Here is an 18,478-nt window from a genome sequence, read left to right as displayed (position 1 = left end):
TGGCAAGCCTAGATGAATGTGTGGCACACATTACTGAAGGACTACCATGTACCAGTTTTACTTCAACCTCACTCAAACAGCTATGGCCCAAAGATGAAAACTGACAGTGGGGCGAGTAGGCTTACACATGCCCTACTACACGCCTGGTTAGACCGTACAGACCTACTAACGTACACATGCATATCAAGGTGTCTGTATTTCACTATAGTAACTGCCACTTTGTGACTCAACATACACACAGCTCTGAAGAACATAGCGCTTTCTTATGCAGAGGTGGAAATCTTTGATAGCTCACTCAGTGGCCAGACCAAAATGGCAAAAAACAGCTGCAAAAATACACAATTGATGATTTCATTATAATTTGAACATATCACATTAAGATCATCCCTGAGAACATATCAACAAAAGCTATGAGACAAGTTCTTTTGAAAAACAATTTCTTTGACCAAAAAGGGCAAAAATTGCAGATTTCACCATTTCAATACATCATATAAAGAGAACCTCTAGGAACCTGTATACCAAATATCAAAGCTATCAGATGAGCAGTTTTTGAGAAACAAATTTTTTAACCAAAAATGGCAAAAATTGCCTCAAAATTACAAAATTGTAGATTTCATCATTATTTCAATACATCACATTTAGTTCTTATGTAGGAGCCTGTATACCAAATATCAAAGCTATCCAACAAGCAGTTTTTGAGAAATAATTTTTTTACCAAAACTTGCAAAAATTGTCCCAAAAATTTCAAAATTGTACATTTCATCATAATTTGAATATATCACATTTTGAACATCCCTATGACCTTGAATACTAAATCAGACAAGTGCTTTTGGTGAAATAAAATTTACAAAAATTGCCGTAAAAATACAAGTTTGCATATTTCTGCACAATTTGAATAAACATGAAAAAGGTCATCCCTAGGGACCTATATGGCAAATATCAAAGCTGTCTGACCTGCAGTTTTTAAGAAAATTTTTAAAGATTTTTTGACCAAAGATGACAAAAATTGTTTTAAAAATACAAATTCATATATTTCACCACAATTTGAACAAGCCTAACTCAGGTCACCAAAAGTAAACTTCATATCAAATTTCAAATCAATCGGAAATGTGGTTTCAGAGGAGAAGGCCATTGTTGACAGATGACAGAGGCAAATCAGCCTATTCAACAAGCTTCGCGTCACTGACAGCAGAGCTAAAAAAATACCGCAATTATACGGTGTCGCTCAAATTTGATCAGAATTGGTACATACCAAAGATCAACAATAAGTCATGTTTCTAATCTGTTCAGTGCAGGAAAATTCTACGTTGATGTTATGACAATGATTTCCGCACAACCAGAAAAACAACAAGAAATATTTAAACCAGAAAAACAAGATGTTGATGACACAGTCCCCACTTGTTAATAGGTACTTTGATTACAGTTCCTCAGAGAGGATAGAGTCCTCTTCATTAGGTCTGTGATAAAAATACTTTGAATAAATTCGCTTGATACATGTCTGAGTTGTAGTTCAGGACATGAAAAAATGGTATAAAATGGCCACATGGTGGCCATATTGGATCGTATCACAAAACAAATCAATGTGCATATGTATGACTTAGGTCAATGTCCTTGTACCAACTTTGATTAAAATCGGTTGAGATATGCCTGAGTTATGGCTTTGTACATGAAAAACTCATAACAAAATGGCCACACAGCAGCCATATTGAATCGTATCACAAAACAAATTAACGTGCATATGTATGACATTGGTCAATCTCCTTTTACCAACTTTGAATAAAATCGCTTGTTACATGTCTGAGTTATGGTCCTGGACATGAAAAAACGTAATAAAATGGCCACACGGCGGCCATATTGGATCGTATTACAAAACAAATCAATTTGCATGTGTATGACATAGGTCAATGTCCTTGTACCAATTTTGAATAAAATCGGTTGAGATATGCCTGAGTTATGGCTCTGTATATTAAAAAATCATAACAAAATGGCCGCACAGCGGCCATATTGGATTGTATCACAAAACAAATTGATGTGCATGGCTATGACATTGATCAATGTCCTTGTACCAACTTTGAACAAAATCTGTTGAAACATGCCTGAGTAATGGCTCTGTACATGAAAAAATCATAATAAAATGGCCGCCTGGCGGCCATATTGGATCGTATCACAAAACAAATTTACGTGTATATGTATGACATAGGTCAATGTCCTTGTACCAACTTTGAATTAAATCAGTTGAGATATGCCTGAGTTATGGCTCTGTACATGAAAAAATCGTAACAAAATGGCCGCACGGCAGCCATATTGGATCGTATCACAAAAAAAATTAAAGTGCATATCTATGACATTGGTCAATGTCCTTGTATCAACTTTGAATAAAATCAGTTGAAACATGCCTGAGTTATTGCTCTGTACATGAAAAAATCGTAATAAAATGGCCGCCTGGCAGCCATATGGATCGTATCAGGAAACAAATCAATGTGCATCTGTATGACATATGATGTAATCCTTGTACCAAGTTTGAATGAAATCGCTGCAGGTGTCTCTGAGATATCTGCGTGAACGGACGGACGCACGGACGCACGGACGGACGGACGGACGCACGGACATGACCAAACCTATAAGTCCCCTCGGATGATGTCCGTGGGGACTAATAACTCTGAAACTTTAGGTACTGGTGGTCAACTTTAGCAACATGCATAGCAGAGAATGTTTCAACCATGGATGTACAAAAATAGACATCCATGGTTTGAGCAGGTCTGTTAATATGTCACAGTTCATAAATAATGACAGGAATGACTAATAAGCTGTTTCAGTTACTGCCACCACTTCCACACATAATAGGTACCCTGCATACAAATAGGTTAAAGGTCAATAAACTCTTACTCAGATGTCTGGGCTGTTTAAGTTACTGCCACCACTCCTGCACATTTGCAGGATTTCCCCTTTTTCGTACCTCATTTGCATATTTTGACACTAACATGTTCATTTGAACCACCTCACATCTCAACTCCTGCATCTACCTGTACACCAAATACTGAGATGGTAGCTTTGGTGGTATGGGAGCCTTTGCGTGTGACGGACATACATACGCACATATATACCCATATACATACATACAGACGCCATTGACTCACCATATAAGCTCTTTTTGGTATTTATATCAATACCAAATATGAGCTTAAAAGGGATTGATAACTCAAGGCCAAAAGAAGTCATTTTGAAATGTAGGTGTATCAATTTTTCATAAGCTAAAAAGTTATATAGTGGGAGAGCTGCTAAAAAGAGTGACAAACACAACTAGAAAAGTGGAACAAATAGTACTAGCTGACAGCTCAACAGTTCACAAAGTATTCTATCGCAATTAAACTTAAATTATGACTGAGTTGGCATTTCACATGAACAATCTTCATGATAAAATATAACAGGATGTTAATACCTTAGAAAAGAAACAACGCGTCCAAAAACTCACATTTGTTTCTGCAGCTTGAGTTTACTATGCTTCATTGAACATGTGAATTTACTCTGTAAAAAAATGTCAAACCAATTTTACAGTCTTCAACGATGCACAGTGGCATAAGACTGGCTATGACGTCAGTTTCACAGGTATCTGGCATGTTTTCTACTAAATGACGTAAATCAGCAGAACACTGCAAGATGATGCTGTTATGATAAATCACAAATATCAAATCCTCAGGACAATGATAAAATGTCTGACTCTAATGCTTGATGAGCAACAGCTGCAAATGGCTCTGAATACCAGCACCACCGACCGACTTAGCAACTAAATTGTCAATTTCAACTGTGATTTGCATATCTCATTTAAATATTGCCATGGTAACAAATATCATACAGAAGTTAAATCATAAATTGAAAATATATTTGAACAACACTATCATTTCAGTGGGAAAGTATTCATAGATTCAAATGGCTTCAAAATGAATGCAGTAAGTTATAAATGAAATTTACATGTTTTGCTGATGTGAAAAAACATTCAAATTTAACACTAGCTAATTGCAGTTTACACAGTGTATAAGCAAACCTGATATGCTAAGACTTGGAAAATGTACATGTACAGTATAGAATGTTTCCTTCATGGGTATTTTAACACAGTATAAAAGACAGTGTGTGCAGTAATTTGTGTAACTGAACAGCTAACATAGCATTTCTGCAGAATAGAAAGGTCACAGTATTGCATGGATTGCACCTATATCATATTTCTCTTCCAAAACTACTCATTTTCGATAAAAATTCTTAACCTTTTCACTTACTGAGAGGGATGTCGTCTCTCCTACAAACACAACAAAATTCTTGTTGCTTTCTGTACATCCCTGAAACGGATGGTGTTGCCATAGCAGCTGAATTTTTTATTTCTACACAGAATTGCTGCAAGGCATCAGAAGGTAACTCTCCAAAACTTCGATATAAAAGTTTATGAGCTTCATGGGAAATAAATCATTTTATTGCAAATACATCCTGCAATCATATCGTCTTTAAAAATGTCAATAATTACGATGTTTTTTCACTCAGAACAAGGAAAAATATGCAAAATGGTGTAAATGAAGATGATCCGTAAGACAAGCAAGTATTTGTCATTATTGTACACAGAGCAAAGTCTGACAACAGCTGAAAAATAGCTGTGAACTGATTACGCAGCTCAGATCTACATTTTTATGAGTTAAAATTAAGAATTACACCCGAAGCCTCTCTTTTTATAAAGGATCATAATTCACACTTGTCATGGCTAGTGGAATTATCCAGTAGTGCCTGGAAATAGTGCAGCCAAGGAAACAAAGAAACACAGTAGCTGCAGCTACACATGCATGTTGGATTAAGACAGATTCTAGATTTACCCACAAACACTAAAACCACAAACAAGCATACAACAATTCCCTTACTCTGGGAATGTAAGTTGTGCAATACTTTACAATTTGTTACTGGTTACATATAACCTTCCAAAATTTAAAATAGGGAATTCAATAATATTTGACAAACATAGAAAAACCACTTCTTATCTGGTTTGACCACATTCACGTACCCTGGAAAGAAGCTTTCTAGGGTCTATGCTTTGACCTACCATTGAAGGCTATTCAATGGAAAGAGAAAGATCCAGTGTTGTTATATTTCACTTTGTCTTTTTTCCCCATAAAAATAATCATGCGCTACACGTCAGTCAAAAGAAAACAATGAGCCGCTTCAAAAAATGTGGGTCTTGTAACTTCATGTATTTGTATGCTATGCTCAGCAAATAACTATAAAGCAATCTTTTCTAGACAGACTTCATTACCGTGCTAAAACTTCATGAATTATGACATGGAAGTCATCAGATCTTTTTTCCCACTCAGGATGGAAAAGAAACAGGACAGTAATTGTGAAGGAAAATATTGTTGGCTCATTCATTTTTATCAAAATACAGAAAATTTTCACTAAATATTCTTGAGAAACTTTCGGCCATTTCCAAAACTGAATCCTCCTTAAGACGAAGGAAGAAACCAACAACAGCATGCGTTGCTTGTTGACTAAATTGGTTGTATAAACCTAATCAAAATTCAGGGCAACAACCTCTGCTTTGGCAAACAGAATTTTAATTGGCTTTGTCACAATTAACTGAACACCAGGGTTTTACTCAGGGTGGAAGAATATCATGTTCAGAACTGAATAAATATCCTGGTGTAATTTGAAATCAACGGCAAGGTCTATGGTAATTAAAACTTAAACGATAAAGCAGGCTGAAGCAGTTTCTAACAGTCTTTCATAAACAATCACCCAGTCTTTGCTACACTGGCCGCAATGATGTTCTGTGCTAGCTCAGAATCACAGGAGTATCACACACTCTACAAAGTACACTTGCTTGCAAATCTATCAGTCTATCTAGCTATCTATCTATATAGTTTTAATATTTACATATTGGAGAGTGCATATAACGTACTTTCAACATATGTACAGCTATCATCTATAAATTCTGTGCAACCATACATACAATGCTCTCATACATACATAAATATTCACATCAGCTTTTTTCACAAACAAACAGGACTTGCACTTGAGCAGAAGTCCTACAATTACACACCAATTTTGTCCAATTTGCTACTTTCTAACTATTATTTGATGGGTTCAGATTGGAGATGTGGGTGGCCAACTTATCATGACAAAGGATCTTTTGTTTTAAATTTGCATATGAATGCCTAGTACTTCCTCTGGAGAAAGACTTCTTGGAGTCAGAGAGGAGTAGGAAATTATCCTTCCTTCTTCAAACCTCTCTCTTAGACACTTGCCAGTCAAGGTTGCCAACTGCGTGCATGCTGTACATGTGACATAACACACACACACAACTTTCTAGCATTGAAAAAACCAACTACGGCTGAACAGACAGAGCGGATGGTCACTGCATGCTTGTTGTAGCAAAGTTTGAGGTCCAGTGATTTTTGCCAGGAGTCAGTTTCCTACACTACTTCCTAAAAGTATAAATCAATTGTACACCAAAACGGATAACAACCTATTAATTGTTACAAGGAGTTTAAGAACACCTGTTGAAAAACGCCTTGAAAATAACTGATATCTTTTATACACTGCAGTGTATACAGGGATGCTTAAATTAACGCATCGTTGTAAATTGACATGAAATTACACGTATAAATTAACCTTATATGCGCGGTTTGCACTTCATCTATACCTCTAAACGCACTGACTGACTAGACAATCTTTTTAAAAGAAAAGGGAGGATTAGCACAATGTATATTCTATGTCAACAAAAGCATGTGTGAATTGGGGATTGCGCTGAGAACAGCGACGTCATGAATGTTACATGGTAGACTGGTACGGAGAATTCTAGTCTCCATATATCACAAACACCCATCTATTTTTTTGCTATCGCTGTAATAATGGAAGCTTAGAAGGGCTTAATCAGCCTTGCCGATATGTTCCCAGTGCAGCGGCAGCGTTCTGTCAAAGCCGGTACTTTTGAACCATGCACCACGCTCTCGTAGCCGTAGTTATGAATTTCGACGAAAATTATGGCGGTACAAAGTACGCGACAGCAGGCGGGTAGTTGAGATCGTCGTTAAGGGTCGCTGAAAATTGCCAGTAAAAATAGCGATGACTTTTCTGACGCAGACCCAGCCACAGAATTTAGCATCCCGTCCTACACTTTCATATCATAATCCATGATCTCCCGCATGCTGGGTGATTCGGGGTTATTTCACGGTAAAGGTTTTTACAAGGCCGTACGCGATCGCTTAATGATCGTTTCGGCCATGACATTACTAAGGTTGGAGTTCTCGAGACCCCGGTGAAAATTTATGTTTACCGGACGAACGACACCCATTGACTCCTCTCCCGTAAATTTATTGACTTGCCGATGCCGATGCTACGACAGGCGTTCAGCTACGGTTACTGGTTTTTACTTTTGGAAACAGTATCTTGTTTAGTGGTGGAACAAACGTCATTCATTGCAATACGCCTTTCAATACGGTCAAACTCTGCACAAAGTTTACACTATGGCACTATACACATCGTCGTTCATTGCGAGACAAACTTGTTTGTAAAATCGCTTATAAAGTCGACAAAAATCATCAATGACTAGATGTATTCACGGTATTATCTCTAATGTCTTCATGACATGTGACTTGTCAATTCGATGAAGCACGGCGCGATCTTTGGGACAGTGATCTTTGGGACAGTGGGTTTACTAAGTAATAAAAACAAAAAACGGTCACCCTATGTCCCGAACCCTTTGCAGTGCTCCCATGTACACAGGACCCGAACCAGGACTGTCAAACTGGGCATGGCTGGATGACATTTCTGGTGATTTCTCGAGTTTCAACGCGCATTTATCACTTAATACAAATGTTGACAACTCGATATAACAACTGTTATTACTCGATACTTGCTATTTTAACGGGAAAGATTCTGACACATGTTGAAATGCCGTTTCCGGTGACACCGACACTGTCACACAGTTCGATCAGAGTATGGTAGCTTCTTAAGTTGCCCCTTGCTTCATTTGGCCCACAAGAAAACTCCCAACAACACACGAGTCGAGACAATAGAAATAAAACTGCGTAAGGTACATAGGAGGCACTCACCAGAAATATGTGCGAAGGATCCAAAGTAATTTGTGTAGTCCCGTTTGCCCATTCTCACTTGTAGACGGGACGATCGCGGAACAGCACGGCTACATTCCAAGGCATACCTCTAAGTGTTAGACAGCCAAACTAAGACACGATACTCGCAAACTGTCTAACAAGACCCCCTATGCATCCGGACAAAATCAACAGCGTGGTTTAGCAGGATCACGAGTGCGTGGTTCGCGCCGCGCCGACGCGTTCACAATGCCATTGTTAGGTTTCGCACTCTGACAGTTTATTTCACGCAAGCAATGACGTTTAATGGGTTACAGATAACGAATGGCAGTGTCAAAATGAAGAAAATGAGGGCAAAGTCAGGGCTTTATAATATCTCCACACCTCATGAACAGTCATGAATGGCGGGCGGTTTATAGTCAACATATAGTATTCATCAGTAACCAGTCTAACGTACTTCGCACCTTTAGGCCTATAGTAGTGTGCAATCTTGCCAGACGTCACAGTCAGACACGAGAGTTGACGTCATCAAACTAAGCGATAAACGATGGTACCGAAAAAAAGGAATTCGGCTCTTCAACCACCGGAAAGGAATTGTAGTGCATGCACGATCTTATGGTCAAAGCGATCGGAACGTCTGTTTTTTTTAAAGAGAAATAGTCATCGGAACTGCGCCTGTGCGGGTTTCTTGTTTACAAACAATCAGAACAATGTATTTCATGCATGATATCTAGATGCACCTCATCATCATAGCTGCAACATTTGAATTATATGATGAAGATTATGACAGACATGTTTTAACTTTCATCAATCACCATCGGACCTTAGATACAATGCTGGTCGTATGGGTCCCAACGACCTTGAGCGCAGTTCGGACGACTGTATTCCTTTAACACTTACTTAAGGTTGTCTCGGCATACATTATCAAGTCTATGGTTAGAACCCGATTTTGAAGTCCTTCAAAACTGAAAGCTAAATCTTTCAGTCCTGGGAAGGCACCGAGTGAACTGTTGTAATACTTGGTCTGCGAAGACGGAAAAATTTTCTCTGTTTTACGAAAATTCCCTATAACAAGTGCAGAATACCTGCATCTCCGCATGTCGTTTCCCAATACATGCATAGAAGCTTTGTAATTGTAGTATAGACCACGGTCCCTCCACAAAAACCGTATATAACATTAACATTTAACATGTATCAGTACTCAACATACGGCAGAGTCACTGGAGGAAGCAATTGTATTTTTCAGGAAAATTGCTAATGGTAATGTATTATAACTGATGATGTTGATGATAACAGTTTTTCTCTTGTAAACATCACTGAGTCTGTCATCTGTAATTTCACAGCTTCACAACTATTGTATTAATGTTTTCTTTCCTTGGTAAAATCAGTACAAGCAAAAATATAGACGTAGGCCCTGTCCCGGTTTTGGAGGGACCGTGGCTCTCTGAATTAAAAAGATCGGAATTCTCCACAGCGTGAACACCTCCTCCCCCCCCCCCCAAGTGTCCGTTCGTCACGTCAGTGAGACTTCGCATATTATCCCCAATCGCTTCATAAATGTGCGAATGTTTTCATTCACAATATAACAAAAGTGTCGACATAATTACCGGCAAACACATAAAGACGTAATTAGTACACCTGTAAATTACTGTTTTACATGTGCCGAAGAAGTCAATGTTATTTACTACAAAGCAAGATCTGTTCTATGTTAACATACAAATGATGGCCAAAGTCAATACGAACATTGTACATCAATCATCGACCCTTGGAGGAAGAACTACCTGGTGGATCTATATGGCAATCACTACAGTGCCCAAAGACGCAGAATACATCGACATTCTGGTTACCATGGAACTTATTCAGGAGACAGCTATCCAGGTTGGATTAGAAATGGCAATGCCTGTTCATTTCGAGGAAAAGTCAAATTCGGCCTTCATCATGTTATGTCATATGGTTGTCATGGAGTCTCGCTTACATCTCCATCATCCATGTGCTTGAGAAGACTCGAAATTCTAACTTCTAACGATGCAATGTGTGAGCGAAATTACCCTACAAACGAAAATTTCGTATGAGTCGAGATATTGAGCGCACTGTAATTTGCAGTCACGGTGTACAGATCGTTTCTTTCAAACAACCTGTCGCGGAGCACTGCAGATAATTGTAGTAAATTTACAAGCTCAGAAAAGCAAACGACGACATGAACATTCAACAAGAAGATTTGTCTTTATATTGGCCGTACAAACATGGACTTTTGAGTTGAAGGAATCGATCATGATACAGTAAAAATGATTCCATAACTATGTGATAAAAGGTATGATTGTGGTAAGATTTTCATTTCATAGGAAATTTAGAAAGAATGAAGGCGTAACCACTTTCTCGGCACGCTACAGCCTCTGGGTCGACGGGGAGTACCATTTGATTTCCTTGGAATGGTGGGGGATTTTTTGGGAAAATAACAAAATCAAAACCGTATTTTAAAGCTATGTGCTAAAACTACAATATTAGACCTAATTTAAAACTGCGACAGTCACGTTTGACATTGTTGCCTTTGACGGTTGGCTCAAACGTTTCGCTAGGCGCAAGCCTCGGTGCCTTCGGCACTCACCTTCGTCGGAGCCTTCGGCCCCCGTTTGTCGTAGGGAAAAACATTTTTGTTGTACATGTTTTGTCGTAGGGAAAAGCATGTTTGTTGTACATGTTTGTTGTAGGGAAAAGCACGCGCACATTCTACTGCCTGTACTGCACATGCAATGTCGGTATTTCAGGCAAAGCCGACACGAGGGACTGCCGACAGTCTCCATCCTAGGTTTAAGGCACGAAACCAACATCACCACGTGATTTCAAACTCCTGAAATCGTAGAGTGTACTCCGCATTATTTCTAAACGTTATTATGGCTTTCAGCCGTGTTTTCCACTTATGTCGTGAAATATGATAACATCGTTAGCTGGTTGAGTTACAGTCTGACAGATATAAATAAAATGCGCCGTGCACCATCGCAGGTGCAATTGGAAAGAACGCTATAGTACTATGCTGCTGGGTAAGTCGGTAGAGTTTCATCTTCATCCCCTGAGGGCGCAACACATACTAGTATTCAGACTTACCTTGATCCCCTCCGGTGTGCCGCATAGAGGCACATGGGGGCCAATGCCATCACTCGATCAGTCTGTGTGTCAGTCAGTCTGTCAGTCTGTCTGTTCATCCCTCCGTCCACCTGTAGTCCACTTTTGGAGCTCATAACTAAAAAATTAGTACAATAAATGTGACCAGCTTTATTGTGTGGAATGTTTGGATGATTATTTAGAAGTGAATGGAATCTTACAGACGTTGCTTGCAGAATTAAGAAACAGTTGTATGATTATGATTTTTCATAAATTTCATTATTATTTTGATAATTGGTACATACGTTGGTAGGAACAATTATTGAATATGTGTTCGAATTAACATAAAATTTGCATATTTGTATTTTTACGATTTTTTGCCATTTTCAGCTCACATTTGGTATATGTATATATCAAAAAGCGCTTATATGGTCAGTCGGCAGCGTATGTATGTATGTATGTATGTAGTAGTATGTATGTATGTATGTATGTATGTATGTATGTATGTATGTATGTATGTATGTATGTATGTATGTATGTCCATCCACATCCAAAACTCAAGAACCAAAGTACCTACAATCTTAGTATTTGGTGTACAGGAGCACCAAATTGGGGGGGGGGGGTTTGAAGTGTTCAGAAACATGTTTACTAGTATGTTGAAAGTATGCAAATGCGGTTAAAAAAGACAAAAGCCTGCATACTGTTGAAATTCTGTAAATGCATGCCAGATTGGGTCAAAACTTAGCGTGCAAGGTACTTTGGGTGACTTGAGTTAGGTCTGTTCAAAGCAGGTGACATTCGCACTGAAACTGCTTGTCCAATTTGAAACTTGGTATGGAGGACCTTAGGGGTAACCTCTGTCAGATTTTGTTCAAATTGTGTGAAATTTGCACATTTGTAATTTTGGGCTGTTTCTCCTGTTTTTTTTGCTCAAAAGTCTTCATCTCTGAAACCGCTCATCCAATTGCTTTGAGTTTTGATTACAAAATCTTCTTTGCAACTGCATGCCTGGTCACTTTGAAACTTTATTTGAAGTTAGCAGGAATGCCCTCTTCCAGTTTTGCACAAATCATGGCAAAACTAGCCAAGATATATTTCGCGGATATTTTGTCAAAATATTTACTTTTTCAGAATCTGCTTATCTGATTGCTTTGAAATCTTGTTTAAGGGTCCTTCGGGTATTTTTGTTATGATGTATTCAAATTATGGTGAAAATGTCAATATGGTTGATTTGGGGCAATTTTTATCGTTATTGGTCATTTCTTCTCAGAAAGCATTGAACCAATTGGAAGACAAAAGATAGTGAACGACCAGTTGTTCATAATTCACAATTATACAGGATGACATAAATATATACACATAAAACAAAACTGTTATCTCTAAAAATAGCAAACTTGTTCCCCTTATCCAGCTGCGTCAGGCTATGAATAGCAAAAGCAAACATCTCAGTGGATGTAGATATATCAATTTTGTATAAAAATTGCTAAGATTGCTGTGAAGATTGGTTTACAGGGTCTTTGTTATTTTTCATTATGATATTGTTTATTTATTGAATTGTTTATCACGTCTCGTTTAATTCTTCTTGGTTTGCAGGCTCCTAGAATACATATCTGTTGAGGCTCCTTTGTAGATGTAGGTTTTGTGCTGGACATTTCCCGATTTGGCTATGACACTGCCATCCTTGTTAAATAACCTGAAGGCACATTGGCGCAAACCTTTGTAATGCACGTTTGGCAGTATTGTTAGCACTTCAAGATTGTTCTCCATTGTTAAGGTAGAACACACCCCGGGGACAGATAGTCATACTCTCAAATTTCAACAATTCCTTTCTGATCTACCACTTGTGGGGGTTACTTGTGGGGGCTCTTTTTAAAGCTCTTGGAGAAAGAAAAACTTTCATCGTCTTAGTTTTTCGAAAATCCAAAATTTAATTTCCCTCAGAGAGTTAACCGTCACAAGGAATGGCGGCCATTTTGAATTTCAAATATGGCAAAATGCTGGGTAATTTGATTAGCTAGCTTTCAAACCTTGCACAGTGACCCCCGAATTTTATTGTTGATTTGGTAATAGAATGGATGAAAGTTTCATTCAGGTATATGTTTGAGCAAAAGTTTGTCTTTCACTTTCGAGGCGCATACTACCTTAAAGAAACCGTGCAGCCAAACACTACAGCTGGCATTGCGAGTACTTTGACCCACCACATCTGATCAAATGTGAGCACAGTGTCCTTGATGCTATTTTTTGTCAAAAGTCTTCAAGAATGGCTTGTCCGATAGGTCTGAAATTGCAATTTTAGGTTCCTCATATCCAAGTGGTGGTGAAATTTGATTTAAATATTTAGACCCATTTCGCCATTTTAGTCAAAATATTATGTTTTCTAGAACTGCCTGTGTAATAGCTTTCAAAGATATTGATAAGTTAAAGTGTAATTTGATTTTGACTTGTGCAGATTATTATGAAGTTCGTATATGTAAATTTTTAGGGTATTCTTACGGTGTGTGTGTGTGTGTGTGTGTGTGTGTGTGTGTGTGTTTGTCAGAATTGTTTTCGTAAAATGCCAGCCTAACAACTTTTAAATTTATTTTACAGGTTCCTTTACCTGATTACATTCTATTTGCGCAAATGATGATCAAATTTGCCCAATTCTTTCTTATTTCTAGTAAAACAAGTCGAGGTTATACCTTTTACAGCGTGCTCAGTTATTTCCATACTTGATTTTAGGTGCCATGGACTGATTGTCACAGAAAAAAATCTCGTTGATTACATTGTATTGTCTTTTCATCGTCACAACCGTGAAACATGACGGCATTTATAAAGTCTTACTTTGATTATTGAACATCGCCTCCGTGCAGGATGACATCCGTAATAAGGGCAGTGTCATGCCTGTAATAATGTTGTTTACATCGCAACGTTCGTTCCTTTCTGTCGGCAAAGTGCAGTCACCCTTTGAGGGAAGGTTCCTGCAAAAAAAAATACATCTTGGCTGGCGAAGATATTTACGTTATAGAGATACATGAGTTCATCCCTTTTCGGGGTTGGCGCCAAGGACAGTTACATGAACAGTTTCATCAACGAAAGGTATAACATCGTGATGTTTTCATAAAATATGAATAACGTGGTTCCCTTGGTGCGTGATAATAAAATTCTCATCCCGCATCTGAAAATGCGGCAAGTCACGCAGCTGTTTAATAATAAACCTGACAGTTGTCATTTGCTTATAATATCGGGCACTGAAACCCTGTTTTTTATTATTCACTCAGCACGTTTTAGTCGCACATGTTAAACATTTTGCACCACAAGTACGCGGCACGTAGTTCTGTTTAGTCACGGTCGTTTTGGGAGGGTAGCGAACCTGATCACCATGGCAGGTTTATCAGGTAATACGCCAGGTTGGTATCCGGCGGAGGGGGGGGAGCATTCACCCTCGGAAGAAGTACCCTGAATAGTGTGACCTCCAAAGTAGAAACTCTAGAATTTTCCGTAAAATCGCGGAGGGGGTGTTTTTAAAGTTTACGTTATTGCCTAAACAATGACGTTAAAACTCTACATTTTCTTCAAAATGATGAGTCAAAATCATTCTGGAGTGAAAAACAGGGATCAACAGTCTACATTTTACCAATATATCCTGATCAAAAGTGTAGTAATAAATGAGGCGGGAAAACCGCGATGCATATATGTATATACCCTTCTGATGGCAGTGCAACCCCGGGAGTGGTACGCGACATGGCTGACATCGCCAGACATCATTGACAAGCTTTATGAGTGACGATACCACAGGAAGTGCCCCTTTCGTAAATAACCCATTTGCGTCACAGGCAGAGCTTATAAATCTGTCAGTTACAACACGTCCTATGCAAAAGAGCGAGACCGCTTTACTTGCCCTGGGAGATTGTTTTCTTTGAAAGACTGGTCATGAATCTTAAGCTTGTTGCCGGTACAAAAAAATAAAAACATGTTCTTTTTGGATATCAATCGTCCAGGGTATCCTTTGGCCATTTCAGATTCCCTCTGTTGCAAGAAACTGTATGTCGCCTTTGTGCAGCACAGTGTTTATGGGTATGCAGTTTGACGATATTGACTGTGATGCGAGATGAGATATATAGTCAATGCGTTGTGAGTAGCATTTAGTGCTCACATATTACACATAGAAAAAGGTAGACAGAGAATGCTCAATTTGCCGAAACAAACAAGTAGAAGATGAGATACATTTCTTTTTTCATTGCAAAGGCTACACAGACATTAGACATGATTTTTCAGTAAACTAAACATTTGTAAAAACACATTCAGAGACACACAGACCTTATAAACACTTTTTCAAGAACAGATAGATCAATCATTATTTGAATTGGGAAAGTACATACATACATGTTTTAAGCTCAGACAAAAAAAATGAAAAAAGTAAAATATTATTCGACATGTAATATCCTCATATATATATATATATATATATATATATATATATATATATATATATATATATATATATATATATAAGTATTTTATTTAATACTATTTTGTTGTTGATTTTGCAAAACCTTTATTGTACTTTATGATCAAGATCCCAACTGGGATACAATTTCAATAAGAGCTTACTTTACTTTACTTTACTTTTACGTCTTCTTACCCTGTTTCAGTCATTTATTTTATGGGATATAAAGTGTACACTCCTTGTACATTGAAAAATAAGAGATCTTGCATGAAAGTTAATTTTTCACTATTCGTTGGAATATCCTTTGTGAAAGCATAATACTGACCTTGTTTGGCGGAATATTTTGCATATGATCCCAACTTAACTTGAAATGCCTTTTTGAAAACTTCTACTAAGTTCGGAACCAATTCGTTTGAAACTAATCTTGTCTTTCTATAGTTTTACAGTAGTAAGAGATTTGTAGTAAGGGATTTCAGATCCAAACATTCGTCGTCCTCATGAAGATGCGGTAATTGCATTTTCGAGACGTCAATCACATAGCTGGATTGTCAATTATTCTTGCCCCTCCGTCAAAATTGATGACACCTTCAGAAGATGAAGATTTCATGCGCCCTACACCATTGCAAAAGCAAATAGCGATAAATTTTGTTGTTGTTCTTGCGAAGGTAGAGTAACTGTAACTTTTGGCGTGTTTTTCAGTATTTTTGTTCAATGTTTCAACTACAGGTCTTTCTTCAACATTAAGCGAGCACGTGCCTAATTTCAGCAATATAGCATGCCATTCTGCGAGTAAAAACTGTCATGCTATAACAAGCCTCGTCTGTAAGATTTGCCAAGACAAGAACTTAAAGGGACAGAAAGTATTCAGACCGTTGTGCATTTGTACTGACTTCGGAGAATGAAGCAATGTACAGAATTACATTTATTACCCGGAACATTTTTTACACTTATATAGGCTTTTGGACTGGATGGACATTTTGGAAAATCAAGTGAACCCCCATTGTACCACTATATGTACGAAAAAGGCATGATCGCCTTCGCAAATTTCTAGTTTCAGATGATCCCCGCCCCACCTCAGAATTTTTTCTGTCCACTACAGCCATACACTGAAATGTTCCGCTAGTCTGTAGCGGGGAGTTTGATTTGCTTTATTTGTCACCTTTACATTTGATCCAACAAAACAGCATCGGCGAAGCGTGTCAGTGATCTACAAAGCATACTTTGACCACAGTCTGGAGGGAATTGTGCTTCAACTTTGGACAGATACCGTGATGTGATATCATCCAATAAGCCATCAAGAGGTCTTGTTGCTTACGAAGGACCATCCCCCTAAAAATCATAACCAGCGCTGAAGACGCCTTCGGGAGAACAGACGAACAGACGAAGCGGCTCAGAGATACTTTTGCACCAGAGATACTTTTGTCTGATCGTTCTATAGATTCCAGTTTAATATCGGTCTCCAAAGAGCTGCGAATATTTTCTGCAAGAATACTTCATTATATAATACGTAAAGTAGACGACATTACTCGATATCGGTTGTCAGGGAGGAGGAATGAAGGAGAATTTCACCAGGAAATGCCAGAAATACCATTTCTATTCTTGTCATTTCCGTGAATAGCTAAGTCAAAAGAAATTAAACTCCGCGATGTACGAAAAGCATCGGTAAACATAACTGCAACCATTTTGGGGGTTTTCCCCCAAATTCGCTACTTTATACAACGTTATGTTACAGAGTTAGCCTTATATTGTTAAATGTTTTTGATAATTATCACAAATCAAGACGAATATAAAATTCCAAAATGGACGACAGGTGGGAGATTTTCCAACTGTAGTGATCGCAAATTGGCAATATTAGCTTTGGTATTCATTTTATTTGTCATTCTTATCCGTGCGCCTCGCAATGGCAAATATACATGTAATGTGTCGAGTTACATTGCATATTAGTTGTAAATTTAGCATTTCAACACGATTTTGTTGGTAGAACAGGCAACTTTGTTTGAAAGCAGGACAAAATGGTGGGAAAATACACATAAGCTCAAAATACTAGAACTTAAGTGAAAAGAGGAGGTTTGATCTCGTACAACCCAGCTCACGCGCAGAGCAAAATGACAATTTATACGTTGGCTTAATAAAGCCAACATTTGCTAGTTTTTGATGTAGCAGACGTGTTTAATTTGAGGTGGCAAATATTGATTGAAAGCCGAAAACGGTTGTCGTACTGCTGTTATGTTCCAAATGAATCTTTTTTTTCTACAAAATACTCCGTACTGTAATAAATAATTCGATCTTGAGAGTAGTTGCAGAAATAATTCCCAATACGTACGCTGTATATAAAAACATAAATAATATCTATTTCGTGAACGGGGAATTAAAATATTTATGTGAATCTTCTGAAAAAGAGTTCAGAAGATTTATGAAATATTACGTATTCTTTGTTCTGTGTGGGTTTATGCAACACCTCCCACTTTGAAAACTGGAGGGTCACAACTTGACTGTTTGACACTCTTAAGCTGATAAGGAAAACGCCAAAAGGCGGTCATAGTATGTGCAGTATATGCGTAGGGAATATATTTTGAGAGGTTAACGACCGACATGCAAGGAGACTAACGTACATCACGATGTCAATGACAACGTGGGCTAACAGGCTAATTATTCTACTTGTATGCAATTTCTGTCATAAAGGGTTTCAGACGTTTTCAGATATACCATGAAAAGGTGTTTCCCTAGTAACCAATCGACAGGTGGTTCACTTACATAAGTTGTGATATATAGTTCACAAGACGTATTAGCGCGTGACATTTACTTCACCTCGTCGTGACTTCAGGATCTTAAGGCGTCGTGAAATATCGTGACAGAGACTACTTAAATC

General features: G+C 38.0%; 1 protein-coding gene across 4 annotated transcripts in view; it reads right to left on the bottom strand.

Annotated features, from left to right (window-relative positions):
• The window catches only part of LOC139138160 (fibroblast growth factor receptor 1-like), a 95,956-nt gene extending 87,700 nt beyond the window's left edge, over positions 1 to 8,256 (bottom strand). Inside the window, exon 1 of one of the 4 annotated variants that reach the window (XM_070706404.1) lies at positions 8,085 to 8,256. The gene's annotated coding sequence lies outside the window, so the exon portion shown is untranslated. The remainder of the gene's footprint in view (positions 1 to 8,084) is intronic. The other 3 variants (XM_070706402.1, XM_070706401.1, XM_070706405.1) reach the window with 3 other exon arrangements.
• Positions 8,257 to 18,478: the final 10,222 nt, after the last annotated feature.

Source organism: Ptychodera flava, chromosome 8 (genome assembly GCF_041260155.1).
Source record: "Ptychodera flava strain L36383 chromosome 8, AS_Pfla_20210202, whole genome shotgun sequence".
Taxonomy (NCBI): Eukaryota; Metazoa; Hemichordata; class Enteropneusta; family Ptychoderidae; genus Ptychodera; species Ptychodera flava.
The sequence above is the reverse complement of the archived record's forward strand: the minus strand, read 5'-3'. Positions and strand labels throughout refer to the sequence as shown.